The 18,417-nt window shown below is 38.5% G+C and overlaps 1 protein-coding gene across 1 annotated transcript in view; it reads right to left on the bottom strand.

Annotated features, from left to right (window-relative positions):
* The window catches only part of MIPOL1 (mirror-image polydactyly 1), a 189,190-nt gene that overhangs the window by 24,798 nt on the left and 145,975 nt on the right, over positions 1-18,417 (bottom strand). The window lies entirely within an intron of this gene.

Here is an 18,417-nt window from a genome sequence, read left to right as displayed (position 1 = left end):
CATCAGAGTTTTATTGCTGGATACTTCAACATGTATAGCGTCCTTCACTGTTTTATTACTGGACACTTCAACATACTCCACCATAACTTCTTGGAAAGACTTTCCTGAGTCACTGTTTTGGTTTGACTTAGGGAGAAAGTAGACATGTTTACCAACTATTGCACACTGAAGTGCCACAGGTGTATACTCAACTCATTCAGTTTTATACACAATTTTGAGTTATATTCACAGAGATACCAAATCATACAGCACAAAATAGTAACGTCTTGTTTCATCGATGACCATGTAAACATCAAACATTATTTCAGCATAAATTTCTAGTAGCAGTGGAGACTGATTGTAATACTCAAGATATTCTGCATGACAGCAGGTGGTATGCAATAGCATACGTTCTTCCTTTCTAGTTTATTAAGATGTTTGTACAGAAAACATCCTTCATTCTGTCAGTCCATAGAGGAAAATCATATACAAACTAAAATATAATACACATAGATAAAAAACTGTTCATGAACTAATGGAAATCTAAAAGCTGAAAGGTCAGTGTTGATATGTCATTATGCCTACTACCTGAGGTTGTCTGAAAATAAAGTGAAGAACATTTTCAATTAAATTAAGATATTGAAAATATAAATATTTGTAAAGGGACATTAAAATCTCTAGAAAATCTCTAGAACATACTCATTAAAGGTTGCACATAAAATTTACTGATTGAAATTCCACTATGGTCAAGCATTGATAACCACAGAAAAATACAAAGATATGCAAATAATGCTGAAAGATGGGTACTGAAATACCACTAATGTCTACTTCTTAAACACCTGGCACAAGAATAAAATGAAAAAAAAAATGCTGAGAAGCTAAACTGTTCAGTGAATATATGGGTCGTTGGTTTTCAAAAAAACAAACAAGCAAAGAAAAAAACTAACTTGTTTATACCAGCTGAGAGCTTTTTTTAAAAAAATATTTTCCTTTCTAGAACATATGAAAAACATGGCCTTTTATTTAGATTCTAAATCTAAAATTCTGTCCCTGTCTGGCTACAACTGGGCTCCTTCTGAAAGACTGGCCCTGAATAATACAGTATGCAATACACAGTTACGTGTTTAACTCATAATGATTGCATCTGAGATTCTGACGTATATATTTTGTAAGCCAGTGCAATTCATATAGATAAAGGCACCGTGGTTGATAAATCTTTCAAACATTTTTTTAGGACCATACAATTTCCAAAGTTCCAGAAGATTATTTCTTCAAATAATATTGATGTTATAAATCAAAAATAAATGAGAGTTCTAGGCCTGAAAAATGGTTCACAGAAGCATTCAAACTGTTCCTTGATTTAAGGAATTCACACTTTCATTATAAAAAAAAAAACAACACCAACTTTTGCTTACTATGGCAGTATGAGTCTAACAATTTTTGATTAAGCCTGGGTCTGAGAGCTGCAGTTAATGGTCCTCCTTAACCATATCCAGGAAGAAGAAAAAGTCAAATGTGATGAAGTCACTTATGCAGCTCTGGCAGATAGCAAGAGGTCCCCCCAAAGTCAGAACACCTTCAAGCTTGCCATAGATTTCGCTAGTTATAACTGTTCCCAGAGGGACTTGTCACTGGCTGAAAATCAACTGCATGAAGTGCTGCTCTTATAACACTTCTCTCTTTACCAGGCATACTTTTGGTGCAAGGTGAGAAATGATTTTCCACCTGAAGCAATTACTGAACAACCTTCCACCTAAAGGGGTGGGGGGAAATAAAAAAACAAACATTCCCTATTTGTTCCCTCTTTCCTCCCCATCTCCGGTGATAAACATATCCAGTGTTTCCAAATGCATGCCGGTCTGACCTTGGTTTTCACCACAAATGTCTCTGACACTCAAGTTCTGGAGACTGCTCAAACCTCAGCCTGCACTTGGGATGGCTTTGAAGAGGGTCCCTTCATAGTGCTGAGACCACTCAAAGGCTAGACAGCATTGATACCTTGAAAATACTACCTCAGAGGTGCTCTTGGGAAACAATCCAATAAGAAAATATTAAAAAAAAAAAAAAGTTCATAACACCTAGAAGGACTTTGACATTTTCCTGCAAAGCAGAGGAAATAAAATGGTCAAGTTCGCATTACAAATGAGTCAGGAGCCTGACAGCTGGTAGACAGGTAACTAGATGACATTGCCCTACCATAGACAAATATTTTAGTAGCCTTCCTTCCTCTGCAATTACAGATATTAAGAGAACTGTTTCCTCTTCAGTACAACCTCCAAAACATCTTTCACTAATTTAACTGACGGCACCATCTGTGTTAGCTCAGGCCACAGACCATGTTACAACATTAGTGCATGTTATGCATAACACAGGCTATGTTCTGTGCATTCTTACAGTCCATCATAGAGTGTCACTACCTCATCTGTAGGATGAGCTCAGGTATCCTCTGTATTTTATATTCTCTCACCAAACCCAACAATAAGCACTTGTTGGGCAGAGCCCACTAATGATTTTCTTCTCTGTGTCAGCTGGTGATAAAACCTTAGGATTTTACAGAATAACATGTTGACTGATAAGCACTGATCATGCATGTCCCTACCACCAAACTCAATCACTTTTGAATTTGGATCCATAGTGAACTGTAGGTTGAATCTCAACATTCTCTCCTGAAATGATCTGGAGAAACCTGTGACTTGCATTGTCTGCATGCTGTATGATTGAAGCACATGTTCATTATTTATAGTGCAAGCTTGAACTGACGATCATCCATCTTAGAACTTCCATTTTTCAACATATACAAATTAAAGGCCACTACATTGTGCCTCCTCGGGCCTCAATCTTTTCACCTTTAATAAGAGCAATGACTAACTACCTTTGCAAGGTGCTCTGAGCTTCACTACTGAAAAGGGACTTGTCACTGTTGAAGCATGTTAGATCCAGCATAGTTTGAATTTAGGAAAAATGAAACCCAGATGGTCTTCTGGTGACATCAAGCATCAAACATTCTCTTTTGGATCTCACTTCATTCTCCAAGCGCCAAGCACCCTGCAGTACCCACACCATTCCCAAGGGACCAGCCTGGTAGAGGTAGCAAGGACTTAGGGCACGTGATTTAATCATTTGAGCCTTTCTCGAGGTTGAGGGACTGCTGAGACATGCTTTCAACAAGAAATAATTGGAAGCCAAACCTCCTTTACAAACCCTTCACTTACAGAGATGCACAGTAATCAAAAGTCACCTCATGCAGCCAGTAGATAAATCGCTCAGGCAGCACAGATTCATGTCAGTGATACGCACACGACATCCAGCACCACCTATCATTCCTCACATTCACCACGGCATCAAATGGTCCAGGACTCCCACAGAAATAGCTTATGGATGACTAATATTTGGTTGAAACAGAATCCAAGCAAAACATACATGATATGATACCAATAAGTAGAAGGAAGCATTCTGGAGATTTTTGCAGCTGTGGTACTATCCTCTTCAGGTAAGTGCAGACCCATGGTTACTAGCTTGTGATCAAGAAATGCTTCTGAATTTCCTGAGCACAAGATGCTATCCCCAGCAGCACCTGGAGCTGGTCCCTCTATGATCTCTAATTGATTAATTAGAGTCTGGCAGATGATAACTTAAGCATTAGCTTTTTTCAGACATATGTCAGTTCTCGGATACAGTGCATCAGAGTTTACAGAAGAGAATACTGTATGTTTTATGCTTTAATCACAAATATAATACTTGATACAGATTAACATGACTCATACAACACCAGGATTCCATGATGTACCTGTGTTAATTGCAATATACACAACCACAGGCTATCAGATTTCTTCCAAGAATTAAGGCACTGAGTTTTCAACACAACAGCATCTTTTGTAGATGCTCTTCAGAGTTTATTTGACTACACGCTATTCCTACAACCAAGCTTGCTTTAAAATGTTCCTCTCATGTTTTGACATGGAATTGGCTGTAGTAGAGTATTTTTGTCTAGCATTCACAGAGTGAGACTATCCAGCCCTGAAGCCTAGCTTCTGTGTAAAATTAATCTGATATTTTAAAAATAATTGTATTTTGTACAGTGCTTACTTTACCATACTAGAAGTTGCAAGAAAGGATTTTGCTATCTTTTATCTGCTCTTTATTGCCAATTCATATCCTTTGTCCATTCTTAAATATTTGCCAATGGCTTTAGTTAACAAAATAACTTTAAGGTAGTATTTGTAATACTGTAGTTATTCCCTACAGTAATAGATTGTTTAGGTAACACTGCAAATACAGAGGGAACCTTATCTATTAATCGAAGACAGAACTGGCATCAAGTCATCAAGAGTGACCTCAGTATTTGAATATAAAGGATGTTTAAGATGGTGCCAACACCTCCACATTGTACAGCATATCACAGAATCCCGACTGCCTTTCCTGGGCAGCACTATCATTGTAGCTACAACCGAATGGATCCTGTTTCAGCTGAACGTGGCAGGCAGGCAGGAGGGGCACAGGCAGCCCGGGGACAAGAGGTTTTTCCACCTTCCCAGATCCTGGGTTCTCTGATGGCTGCCGGAGGCCTCTCCATGGACATGGATGAGTGCAGGGGTGTGAGAGTGGGTGGTGTAAAGCCAGTGATGCTGGCTGTCAGCCAGCTGGGAAATTGCCTATGTCAGGGATTTGCAGAAACACAAACCAGGTGGAATCAAGATGGAGGATCCTGTCCTAAATGTCATAGTGGCTTACTTTTCATACCTTCAGTATGCTTTTGACAACATCAGTTTTAAGAACAGTGCACTTTTGTCTTCAAAACTAAACATAATTAAGAAAGCAGTAACTCTGGTTGTGTGCTGAATTAATAGAGCTTTTGGTACGCCAACCAAAACAGGTAGAAAATGGACACAGTATGTATTGCTTGTGCCTTTTTTGGTGATCCTTGCCAAGAGTTTCATTCTGAACACTGCCTCTTACATGGAAACCAGGTATTGTGGGATAGATGGACATTAGGCCTTCAGAGCAGGCATGTCAGGATCAGCTCCTACAGATCCACACATCTACCACCAACCAGGTCTGGACGGCAGCCCCCTTGGCTCCTGCTGACTTCACTGCACTTGGCAGTATGCAGTACATGGCTGGCTTGAAGATCTAGTCTCCAAAATGCCAGCCATGGAAATCTTTCCTGTTGACATGGGAAATGTGCACATTCAAGGGTCAGGCATTTCTGCTCTGAGACTTAAATAACATCTCCTGTCACCGTAGTTTGAATTTAGACTCGCCTGCAGAGCTAAGAAAATCTAGCAGAGATATCTTTGTTAGAAATTATGCATGAAGTTAGGGCTAATTTGGTTTGTGTCTTTAGTTTCTTTTACAGCCTCTCACTGCTAAGGATAATGGCTTCTGATTTCCATTTTATGTGTGACCTACACACAAACAATTCTGTTTGGAATGGACAAAATCCTTCTACAAAAAGCATTAATACTAGTGTATCACCTCTTGTATTGGATAAACTGAAGTAATTCAGACAGAACAAATAAGAATCCTGACCCTGAAAACTGATGTAATCAGTGGAGTATCCAGTCAGTAGAAAGTGATACTTCATATATACATCCACCCATATATACATGTACATAAAATAAATCTGATAGCACAGGTATAGATCATAACACGGGCATCAGAATCACCTGAAAACAAGTTCAGTGTAATGACTATGTGCTGTTGACTTTTATTTTTGTCTCCAGGGAATACTGTTTACTTTGCTTTAAAATTTATATGAGTCATTTTGTTACATGTGCCTTTTTTTAATTAGTTTGAAGGAAACAGTCATTTGAGAAAGAGAGCGGAAATCAATTCTGATTCGATACTGATAGCTACTGTGCGATGTAAACTGTGTGTTCTTTCTAATTAAATGTAAACATGTTCAGTTCTAAAGTCCAGCAGTGATGACAACAACTACTAGAAAGGATTGCTTAAGCCCTGGTCAACTGATTCTTGTGAACCTTTTGTTCATACCGTAGGTGAGCTTGTGCAATCTGTCGTAGGGTGATCGCCAGTTGTAACTGACTTTATTTTAGGTCATCTTCAGAGAAAAGACTTGACAAGAATGTGGAGCACTCTGTAATACCTCAAGTTACCCATTAACTATGTCCTTCTGATAGCTAATCAATAGCATTGCATGGAGCCAAACACACTGCACTGAACTGCCCCTCTTCCAAAAGCCAAGTCTTGGTAAATATTTAATGGCAGTAAAGGTGTTTTGACTGTTATCAATCTGATATGTTAAAGAACTCTTGAAAGAAACTTTATCTTGCTTCTTTCTGCATAAATAATTTGTTCAGTTACAATTTTAGTCTTATGCAAAAGCACTTAAATTAATGATCTAATGCTTTTAAATCAAAGCTTTGGACAGAGAAAATAAAGTTTCAATGCCCATAACACATACACACACACAAAAAAAGAAGAAAAATCAAAGTTTATTTCCTTGATAAAATGCCAGCTAGAAATATACATCAAGGAACCCAGCCCTTTATACTGTAGTAGTAGATACTGTGCCAGACTTGCTCAAAACCTGTTATACAAGTGCACATTTGAGATTTTCTTTCAGGGCTTTAGTTTCTGTAAAATTCCTAGCTCTTGCTCACATCAAGATGGCCTAGGATTTTTAGCTTCTTTTCATCAGGGAAAAACTCAACCCTTTATATATTAATATACAGTGACTTTTTTTCCTATAGAGTGAATATTCCCATTTTCAGATGGGTATATTCTCAGCTAATGAGTTTTATTAAGTGTTCTTCTGTTTTGTATTTTTCTGTGCAAGGCAGTTCACTTAACAGATAAACACTTTTATCCTGATTCTTTAACACCTAGTGCATGTAAGCCTCTGCTCCAGCCAGGTAGGATCTGAATGTCTCCTAAGAGACTTACATAGGATTATTCCATACCTCTGTGCTAATGTCACAGGACAGAGAACAGAGGAGTCTCCTGACCCCCTCCACCAGCACAGTCTTACAGCCTTCTCTGCATGATTCAACTTCACTATGAGACTAAGCATATTGAAGAAACTGATTCAGCAGTGGATCCAAGCTTTTTCTTGGAAAATAATCTGGGAATAAAACATTGATAGTGTTTCAGCTTCCAAAATGTGAATCACCGTAAATATTTTCCCAGAAGTATAAGTACTATTTTTTTCCCCAGTGTTTAAATGGCCTCTTTAGTGCTCTTGATGCTATTCAATAGATTTCCAAAATAAAGATCACAGGAATAATTCCCAAACACTGGCGTAGATAAACTGGACAGCCAGGAGTTTTCAAATCAATAGTAATTGTCTCTGATGAAAACAGCATTAATTAAAATCATAAAGGCCTGTAAATCAATCAGGCAGTAAAGCGCATGGCACCATTCAGAAACGACCAGCTGAAGAAAGCCTGTTACTAATAACCTTAGAAAATATCTTGTATTTATTACAATGTTATCTTTATAAATCAGACACGATTGTGAATTTTATGGCTGTCCTGATTTGCTATTGTGATCACATGGCTTAACTCCCCCACTGAACCAGAAAAGCAAGAGGCAAATCTGTCTCGGACAGAGGGCTAGAAGCCAGCCCTGCTTTCCAGCATAGCCAGGAACATCCAGCTGAGTAGATGGAAGAGAAGTGTCTCTCCAGGAGAATGCAATTAAAAGAAACACGAAGAATGGAAACGTGTTTCAAAGATGGAATAACCAAACACATATGGAATTTGAGAGAGAGATGATCTAATGGATGAGATGAGTTGCCCTAAAGCTAGAAACCCTGTGTAACTGACCTGGGAAGGGATTCACATGGGGCTCTGCTCTCTTATCATTCCTTAGTTAGTGAATGATTCAGCTGGGTTAAACTCTCTGAATATCTTTTTTAAAAAAAAATTAACTTTTTTTTTTTCTTGAGTATACTTCTCCCCATACCCAGAAAAATAGAGTGTACTTGAAAAATTTTGTCTGATTTTTCTTACAAGCGTTACTGAAAAATATTAAGCAACTCTGACCACGGTGGAACAAGGTGTCCTGTGCTCCAGCACATGCCTGGCTGTGGTCACCAATGTGCCAGGAAGTGAGGTACATTGATGCACTCTATGTGAGTGTGCCCAGAACATGGTTTCTCTGCTGTCAGTACTCTGCACAGCAATATGTGCCCCTCTGAGATGGCTGCAGTCACCAGGAGGACTGCAAGTGTTGCAGTCTGAAAGCCCTCAACCAGGCTAGTACAGATGCCTGTAGTGTCTACCTTAAAACTATCACGGCTTCTCCTATGCAAAAATGGAGATGGTTTTGGGACTGCTATGCAGAAATAACCTAGCAAGTTGCCTCCTGAAAGCCATGTGAATGACACAATGGCAACGTATTGCTACTCAGTAAGCCATGTCTTACCTAGCTGCTGCTGCCAAACCCTTATATATAAATCACACAGCTCCTTGGACAGTTGAGCACTATGAAACAAGGCAGTTAAAACGATGGCTTAAATGATAAAGGGAACGCCTGGGAAACTTAATATAGGGGAAGTCTGCTTCTCTATTGTACCAATGCTTACTGAAGTGATGGGGCAGACTTGTCTGGGCCATTCTCCCTAACATGAAACAAGGACATATGCTGGGGAATGATTTAGTGGACTGGGGATCAGAGCTCTGTCTTGAATTCCCTCTTCTGTTTCACATCTTCTGTGTGGTACTGAACAAGTCACAACACGCACACCACAGCCTGCCATGATGAAACCAGGAGAAAAGTGCCCTTCCTTTGCTTTTTGCCCTTGTTGAATTCTAAGCTTTGCGGGGCTGGGATTACTTCTTCTTATCTATGTGTGCCACATCTGGAAACCTGAGGCTCCAATCTTGGTTCAGGTCTCAGCACAAATTATTATTCACAGGAAGATACAAAACAGCTAATTAACAGTATGCATGTGTTGGTGATGTATGTCAGTTTGCTTAACTTTAGGAGACAGATCCAGGTTTAGGACTTTTACGGAAAAAACACTACAACTTCTCATGATGCAGTTTCTGCCTCCCCATTGCAGGTTCAGCCACCATTGCAACCAATGTGTAAGGTGCAAGCAGTGACAGCAGCCTCCCACCTGCCGTGAGCCCAAGAGCTTTGTTACCCAAGAAGGTGTTCCTTGCACCCTTCCAGATGAAAAGGGCAATCAGCTGGGTATAGCCCACCGAATGAAAGCCAAATTGCGTGATTCACAAGCCTCTTGGAATGTGAGTGATTAGACTGGCTGTTGCTGGAGAAAAATCAGTGAAGACAGAGCTTCAAAGTATAAGGGTTGGAAAGATGCTGAAAACAGATGCTGAACTGATTTTTGTATCCTAAAACTTTTAAGTTGGCTCCCTCACCTCTCTCTTCTTTCATCCCCATGAATTTTGACCACTGGGCTATTGAAATCAAATCTGTAAAAGAATAACATTGTTGTGCACTTAATTTAGTCTGAGTGAAGAGGAAAACAGCAGTGTTAACTTCATGAGGCAGGAGTTCATGAGAAAAACTCCAGCTTCTTCTTTTGGCCAGCATATCAATAACCAGCAGGTAAAAGTGAATCGTTGTAGCAGGAAATGTATTGGTTGCACTGAACCAAAGAATTAATTATTTTCTCAGGACCTGACAAGGAACCTGAATGAGCATGAAAGCTTTTGTGAAATATAGCTAGCACTGAACTGACACTGTTCAATTCAAATTTATTCATTTTTTAGACAGGAAAAGGTAATGTGCTATACTTCTACATGTTCAGCCAATCCTCTGTTCTCCTCTGATAGGAGCGGAAACATTTGCTCAAGAAGGAGAACTAAATTCCTATGTCACGATAATCCTTGCTCTACTGTCACAGCTGTAGAAGTATAGTAATATATCACTCTTTGGTTAAAGACAGCAGGGAAGAAGAGCTAAAAGGAAGAATAGGTATTTCTGTAACTTGACTAAAGACCTTAGGATCAAAATCTAGCCTCTGTATTATTCCCTTTTACAGAATATGATTGAAACAAACAGATTGTGATGCTAAATGAGCCTATCTCAGCAGTAAAAGAAAGAAAAAATCAGATGTTATGAACTGTGTTACCCATCCATCTTCCCACTCCTTTGTCTGAAGGACAAGTGAGGGACAAATTCACAGCACTTCTTCTTTCCTGGCAAGAGATGCCCCCTGTTCAATCCTCCTTAATGACAGTTGAAGTCATTAGTGCATTTCTTGTTGAAGACCAGGAGAAAGCCTAGTAAAAAATGACTGGAATTTTTGTATCAAGAAGCTAAAGGCTGAGGCCATCAGTAGATGCTTACACCATTGTCTGTGTCTAATAACAAAACACTTCCTGAAAATCTTACTCCTTCCTTCTGATCTCTGGAAATGGAACACCAGAAGAGAAAAAGCACAATAAAAACTTACTTTATACATTCATATAGTAGGACAAGAAGAAGTTCCTGCAAGAGTTGAAATGAAATGAAATGAAATAAAATAAATAAAATAAGCAACCATATATAATCTAGATATTTGAAATTTTGACTTTTAACTTGCTTATCTCAGTAGCCATGGGTTAGGTATGAAACAAATCCTTCAGGTTAAATTTTGAATGCAATGTACACAATTTTTGCCTTAATGAGATATGTAAGATCACATCCTCCAAATCAAGCCTACGATATGCCCTTAAGTTATTTTTTCATGGACAGCGGGTGAAAGGATGTCATTCCTCTGTTTAATCAGGAGTTAAAGCGTGTACAGTAATTCCTTATTTTCTCAATATTCCTTCTGACAAAGATAACAACCATAAGAATGGTTCCCAGCTGGCTAAACCTGACATACAGGTTTTGTTAATAAAAAAATGCATGACTTAATTAATGAAACGGATCTATTAAGACTGTCCCCCAATCTACTACAGTGGCCCCACCTACAGCTGAACTTCATATGACCTATGTTATGCAAAAAGAATTGTAATAACTTGCACTGGAAGCTGTTATAGAGGAAAGGTTGCTATGAAGAAAAAGTATGACTCAGAAATGCATACAATGCCCCTAGAGGAGAAAGCTTAGTATTTTCACTTTTACTCAGGGTTTTCGTTTACAGTGTATAAATAATTGAAACGATTTTGTTAAACTGTGTAAAATTATTTCATCAAGAGTAATTATGTTTGATCTATTAGCACCTGATACTATCTATTGTCTAAATTGCTTGCATTCAATCCACGAATAAAGTCAACAGTATTAACGTCCATTATTGAAGTATTAGTTGAGTAAAAATCATTTTGAAGTGTTTTACGTTATTGTAACCTTCCTCCAGAATAATCTTCAAAATAATTATCATTATACCAAGATCTTCTCCAGTTTTTAAAGGCATGTTTTTCTTTAAGTTTTCAAATCTTAATCAGGATATTTAAAACTCACAAACAGTTTACCTGTTTTGTTCTGGCAAGCATAAATCTGTAGCAATCTACTCATTTTACATGCTTCTCTGTTCCTGTCTAGCTGTCCCACACCAAATGGCTATCCAAATTCTACTCCATCAACCTTGGCAGGCTCAACACCTCCTTCGCTAAACCAGTTTTCCCCCTAATCATAAAGAGCTGCAGTATTACAAACAGAAAGAAGGAACTCTGCAACATTTCTACAACAAAATTACGTACATATATTCACTGATTTGACCAAAAATTTCCCTAAATCTGAACTGTACTCACTTATTTAGAAATATTTTCTGTCTTGCAGCATCATCATTTCAAAGCATTTCAAATACTTGCTGCTTTTTAGCAGAGGAAATATTATGAACTATTTGAGATTACATTCTCACTCAAAGCAATGAATGCCACAGTCTTCTCCAGAATAAAAAGCTACTTTCTCTCCGTGGAATAGTAACTTTACAGTAATTTAGAGGAAACAGGAGAAACAGTTGGTCATTAAACATTAAATGTATTAATGAGGCACTCACAGTATATCGTTTGTCTGGAAAAGGCAGTTCTGTACTTGCATTTTAGAAGGACTGCTGCAATACAATAGCTACTGTGATAAATTTAGGTTTCCCTCACTTAACTTGTAGCAGAATCTAATAAAGAAAACTTAAATCAATGTATTTTCCAAAAACGTATGAGTAGCACTATTCACATCTTACAGCTAGGGGAATCAAGAGGCAAAGAAAAAACATTCCAAAAGAGGCCCTTCATTTTCACTCCCCTAATGGAGACCTTTAGGACTTTATATTTACAGGTTTCCAACTTGCAACTCTGGATGAAAACAATGGTAAATCAGAATACTCAAAGCAGAAGCCCCCATAAAGCACTTTGGCAGCATGTAAAAATCATCCGCCACTGCAGATTCATGCTGCTCTAGAAGTCCTGCTTGGTTCCTAGAATCACAGAATCACAGAATTGTAGGGGTTTGAAGGGACCTCGAGAGATCATCGGGTCCAACCCCCCCGCCAAAGCAGGAAATCCTCAGACCTGAGTGTACGCGTGGAGCACTCTGTGGCATTTTCTCACTACATGGCATCTGGAAACAGTTCAGGAAAACGATCCAAAAAAGAAGTGACACAGGCTATGTAGGATGCTGGTTTTCTTAATAAAAGGATTTATATGATTCACTGGAGTAGAAGGAAAAGTGACTAATATGATGTCTAGTACCTTAGGAGATATAAAGGGTAGACATAATTTCTAATGAGACAAATTAATTCTGTCTTCTCCCAAGACAATATGAATATCTTCTTTCTAATTTCCTTTCCTAGTGCTAGTTCTTCAGGAACTATCAAACCTTAAAATCATAGCACTTTGATGAAGTCTTTGTGCATCTCCTTACCCTGAAGTTCTCACTCGTTTAGGTGGTTAGGTCAACTGCCTAAATTTCAGGAGGCACAAAGAAATAGTAATAAAGAGAAAGTAACATGACCACATTAGAGCACACTTAAATCAATGGGGCAGAGTCCAAGGTAAATGTATCTGTTTGTAAAGACCTCCAGAAAGGGAGACATTAAGAGAAAGAGGTATGTCCACTATGTCCTGAGCTTTTAGTGTAGACTATTGTCTTGTGCAACCTACTCCGGGGAAAATGAGTTGTTAGTTTTGTCTGAGGAAAAAAAGGGTTCACAGGAAGAAGAAGGTTAAAAATGTAGAGCTGTATGTTTTTTAGTGAGAATATGATTCATTTCAGAAGTCATTTCTAAGAGCAGAGTATATGATGGGATTGTTTGGTGGACAAAAGCTTTGGGAAACACAAACCAGATATTTAATAACAAAAGGAAAAAAAAATCAGCTCACCAAAATAATAAGCATGCAGAATCTGATGTATGTTTAACAAAAGAGAGTAACATCTTGCCTATGCTTATGTGACAGTAAAAATCACTGGCTGTTAAAGCTGAAGCACAGAAAAAACCTTCAGGGAGAGACCATGGGAAAGCGAAATGGAGTATGACATTCTCTGAGTAACTATGGTGCGTCTGGGGGAAGAACTTCAGTTGCTGGCCCCATCAAGTACTGACAAAAGGAATGCGAGAACTGTTCCCAAGGTGAAAGAAGACAGGGTGAACAATCCAGCTAATGAGATCACACTAAGCTAATGGGATCACTGTGACTTGCTTTGCTTCTGTTGGTGTATGTCAAAACCGATTTTATTTTTTTATTTTATATTTTATATACTCTTTTTAAGGTAGCAGTGGTCTAAATTTTGAAGGACTTTTGAGAGACTGGGAGAACAAGCATACCTCCAGATTTTATGACTTGTGTAGAGTCTATGGGGCAAGAACACTAAGTTCAGAAGTTTACGAATTGTGAGAGGGGTCTTTTCTCTGTCAGAGAAAAAAAAAACACAGAAGGCTTGGACTTGTTAATACCTTATTGAACAGACTTTTATTGCTACTGCCCTCACATAGACACACAGAGGTTACAGACACTTTGCATTTGCACAAGCCCCCAGTTGCTCTCTCTTGTAACCCTGCTGCAGACAACAGAATAAACCCTACCGCATTGTAGCACTGAACCACACTATGGCACATTCATAATTCACAAGTACTGACAGGACTCGGGAATGCCATAAACAATATTTTTGATTTCTAAAAGCTCAGAGAAACTTGCTTAATGAGTCAGTATCTTGTTTAGGGTATGCTGAAAGTGTTCTGGAAATGATGCTAGGCCAACTCACAAGGTTTTAAGAATAAAATAGAACAGGTTAAAACAGTCAAGTGCTGGTGCCTATCGTTTAATCCTCCACTGAGTGGCTGGTGACCTGAGGAGGCACTTGCAGGTCCCTTCCCAGCCCCCTAAATGCAAACTCAGGTGCCTGAACTTACATATTCAAGACCGAAAATTTCGGCCACACTGTTTAACAGGCAGATCTGCTGGGAGGTCTCTTGTAACCAGATTTTTTTTAAAGCCTTATATTATTGGACAGATACTGGCCCAAGTCCAATCCACAACTGCAAATCTGAAGAAACAGCTCAGAGGAAACCAGCAGCCTTATTAGCTTTTAAAGATTTCATTTTCAAGAACTCAAGACCCTTTATTGACTAATGAAAGGTTGGGTCCCCAAGCCCACAAACTGATGTTGCTTGGAACATATTTTAATCATTTTGGAGTGCTAGCAGCCATCTGTCTAAAGAGCTTTGATCACATAAACGCACTCTGAACTGCTGCTTCTTCTGACTCCAAACCCTTTTCTGAAAGCCAAACGGAACCCACAGGCATGGCAACTTCAAGACACAATTCAAGGCCTTGTGATGCGATAAGGCTGCTTTTATTATTTAGCACATCATTAGGTTTAATGACACCACAGATAACAGATACACTAAAAAGATACCATTGTCATCTCCTGTCTTGTAACAGGAATATCCAACTGTGAGTACACTTTGTTTCTACCCGACACTTCTTTCTTACGAAGTTATTTTCAAAGAATAAAATGAAACTAAATGAAATAAAAACATTTTTTCCTGCCACAAGCACCAGAAATACTAACAAAACAAACACGTAACAAGTAAATAATAAAAAAGTTAAGCGAGCACCCTTTCTTTTCTCACTACCACTTTCCTACTTTGTTTTGAAAAAAAAGATACAGAAGGCAAGCAAACAAATCCCAAATAAACTACTGTATTTATGGTTTAGTCTATTGGCTGTTGGGCAGATACTGTTTACACATAGTAGTCTGGTTTGGCTGGCACTGAATACAAATTTAGACTGAAAAGAGAGAGATCCCTTACAGTTACAGCTTTTATGATGTTAATATTTACAAACATTTTACAAAATTGCCCTAATTATTTCCTACACAAACTCTTGAAACAATTTGGGCACCTCAAAGCTTAGTTTGTGGTGACCAGAGTTTTCATCCTGCTGTCTAGTGAATGGTGCAGATACATGCTGTTAACTTCACAAGCTTGGAAGCAACAATGTCGAGCATGAATCAAAAATCTTGAAATTATCGGAGCCAATAAATTTCTCTCAAATATGAAAGCAGCAGCCCTAGAGACTAACAAGTGGCAAGAACTGCATAAAAATTCCTCTCCTGAAGAAAGAAGAGACACAGCTGGTGGATTCTGTGTTGCAGACCTTGACTTCATTTGCTCTAATCACCATCAGCCTCAGTGGATTGCACCCTGAGATTCCAGACTTGTGGGTTTCTCTTCCTTCTGAAATCTGATTATTGGCCCTTCTACTCATTGAGGACACTAGTCACCAGTTGCCAAAAGAAAATGTTGCTATCAGACACTGCAATGTTGTATTTCTCAGTTCAGTAGCCTTCATGCTGTGGCCAGTTAGGTGTACGAAGAAGGAGAAATTAAGAAATAAAGCCCTTACCAAGCCTTAGGGCATAGTGAAAAAAAATTCTTCCTGATTCCCAAGCAGGCTTTCAAACCTACTGCAGCTTAAAAAATAAGTTCAATTATATTAGCTAGAGAGGCTGTGAAGAGTTTTCAAGCTACTGACGTAACACAAGAGGAGACCCCATGTGCTTGTCTGTCCACCTGTCAGACAGGGATTTTTCAGGCTGCAGTATGGCAAAATGTTTTCCTTCGGCAATTTCTAGTCCCTCGCCTACTAATGCTTGCTCCTGCTCCTGTGTCACTGTTTGCCACCACTTCTGTGTTGCCAGTGAAAACATATGTGGGTGGCCGTGCTTTAATCTGTATCACTGATACAGAACAGGTTCAAAGACGACAAAAACAAGATGTGAAGTGGCTCAGGTAGGGGAAGAAGTTCTTTAAAATCACTTTGATGTCAAAGAAAATAGACCACTGATTATTCACTTGGCATAACTTCCTCCCTGCCCTCCTGTGGCTTTTCCTTCAAAGCTCACAGCCAGACAAGCTTCTCTGCCAGTGAGACAGCAGTGCTGCCCTGCTGCATACACGTGTTGGTCTTGGTGGCGGTGGAAAAAAACTAAGTGTGCTCTGGGCCAGTTCTTCTTCCCCTCCTAACAATATGAACCACAGCTTATAAATGAAAAACATTACTAATATATTGCATTTTACTCAAATATTTCAGAGGCTGAGGATTGTGCAAATCCCAGCAGGCCCATTTCTTCACTGAAAAACTGACTGAAACCTTGAAGTCCATCCCTACCCCTGACATTAAAAATGAAAGCCGTCACACCTATGCTGGAGGAATTATCCATACCAGATGAATAACAAAACATTATGTAATTCTGGACATAACATTAAAAACCCTCAGCTTCCAAAACACAGATCTCTATCTATTAGTTAGAAAAGTAGCTTGGGGATGTAAAAACAGAAAACTTTCCAGTGAAAGGCATCAACAGGACATGCATGTAGCAACTCAATATAACCTCTAACTTAAAAAAAAAAAAAAAAAAAAAAAAATATCTTACTCTCAACTTCTCTGTTAACACAATAGGTAGGCAGTCCTCTGGCTCATTTTCTTCCACAGACAGAGGACTTCTCTTCCCACCTGAATTCTTACTTATTTCCTAAACAAGGTTTTCCAATGACTCAACTGGGAGCAGGGCTAAGCCCAAAGTAAGAGAAGTAATGTTATGTCTAGCACTGCCTGAAATTTCTTCATGCGGACAAGTCTTCTCAACAAACAAATGTTTTTTACTAGAAGATGTATGTTCCAGTGAAAAAAAATATGTTGGCTTCCTGTGGCAAATTTCTAAGTGAAAGTTTTCCTGTCACCTTCACATTTCAACTTTAAATGCTGTTTTGCTTCAGTTCTTCAGCTGAAGAGAACTGAACCAAAACATAAGTCAAAATGATCTTTTTTTCACTGAATTGACATTTTAACATAAAAACGTGTCCTGTGAAAATCAACAGAAAAGAAATGGCATTTAACGTCCTTCTGACGATGTTACTACCTTATTTCTAAATATCATTTTCATAGCAAAAGAAATTCTCATTAACACAATATTTTCTTGGAAAGTCAAATCCTTTTCATTGTAGTTTTAGATTTTCTTCAAAATTTCTTATGGGAAAATTTGTCTTTCAAACAGCTTATTGCACACATCTTTTTTGTATTTCTCTAACTTGCTCTAGAGAATGCTTTTTCTAATCCTGGGTCTGTTTTCCTTCCCTGGTTTTAAAGTAAGAGGACCTACATTTTGATACTCCATAGATCTCTAAAGGTATGACGGAAAATGGTAATACTTCATTTTATACAAATAAAGAAGCTGAAGCAGAGATTAGTGATGTGAATTAACAACATTCATTCAGCATTTCAATTGCAGAACCAGAACATTTAGCCTTTGGTCACATACCCTTTCCACCAGGTAACAGCTTTCATAATCCTGCAAATGCTCTGTACAGCTTTTCCAACATTTCTTTTCAAGTATTCTTACATTATACAGAATAGATATTAACTTCGCTGATCTCAATATCTTAATTTTTACAAGTACTTCTACAGCAGTATACTTTACATTAATAATCTGCTCCGAACTATCAGCAGTAGTCAGCTGGTTGCTTGTAGGTGGTTATTCCAGAGACTTAAAACCTTTCTTCCAATAATTCCACTTTATTAGGCTTTAACAAATTTTAAAAACAATTCCTAGAAACCTCTAGCTATGTACTTATTCCAAAAAGCACAGAACAAAATTACACTTCTTAGACTTTTCAGCTCACTGAGAAACCAAGGAATTCATAACAGAAAACCACAGAGAACCAAAGTGAAACAGAGGGGGAAGAGAATCAGCCTGAACCAGGGAGAGCTGTTAACAGAAAGTCAGCCGGGCGCTGCATACAGAGTCACAGGACCATATCAGCATCCACTGGCAAGGAATTCCTTTCTGTCAAGCAAATCCCTGCTCTTAGAGAAGAGCAAAAACTCATCTGAAAAGGTCTGTAACAGCAAAATTGACAAGGTAATCATTCTTTTAGTTCAAGTTACCCCACAGAAGCAGATAGGAAGAAGTCTGTGCAAGTCTGATGAAATACAGTATAATCCGCTGCAGGGTGCTTCTAGCTTTAATGTTTTTGGCACAACAAAGGGCTGGTTGGTCCACAACAAGTTTTAAAAATTG

Source organism: Anser cygnoides, chromosome 5, assembly GCF_040182565.1.
Source record: "Anser cygnoides isolate HZ-2024a breed goose chromosome 5, Taihu_goose_T2T_genome, whole genome shotgun sequence".
NCBI lineage: Eukaryota > Metazoa > Chordata > Aves > Anseriformes > Anatidae > Anser > Anser cygnoides.
Note: the sequence above shows the minus strand (reverse complement) of the source record. Positions and strands in the feature narration are given on the sequence as shown.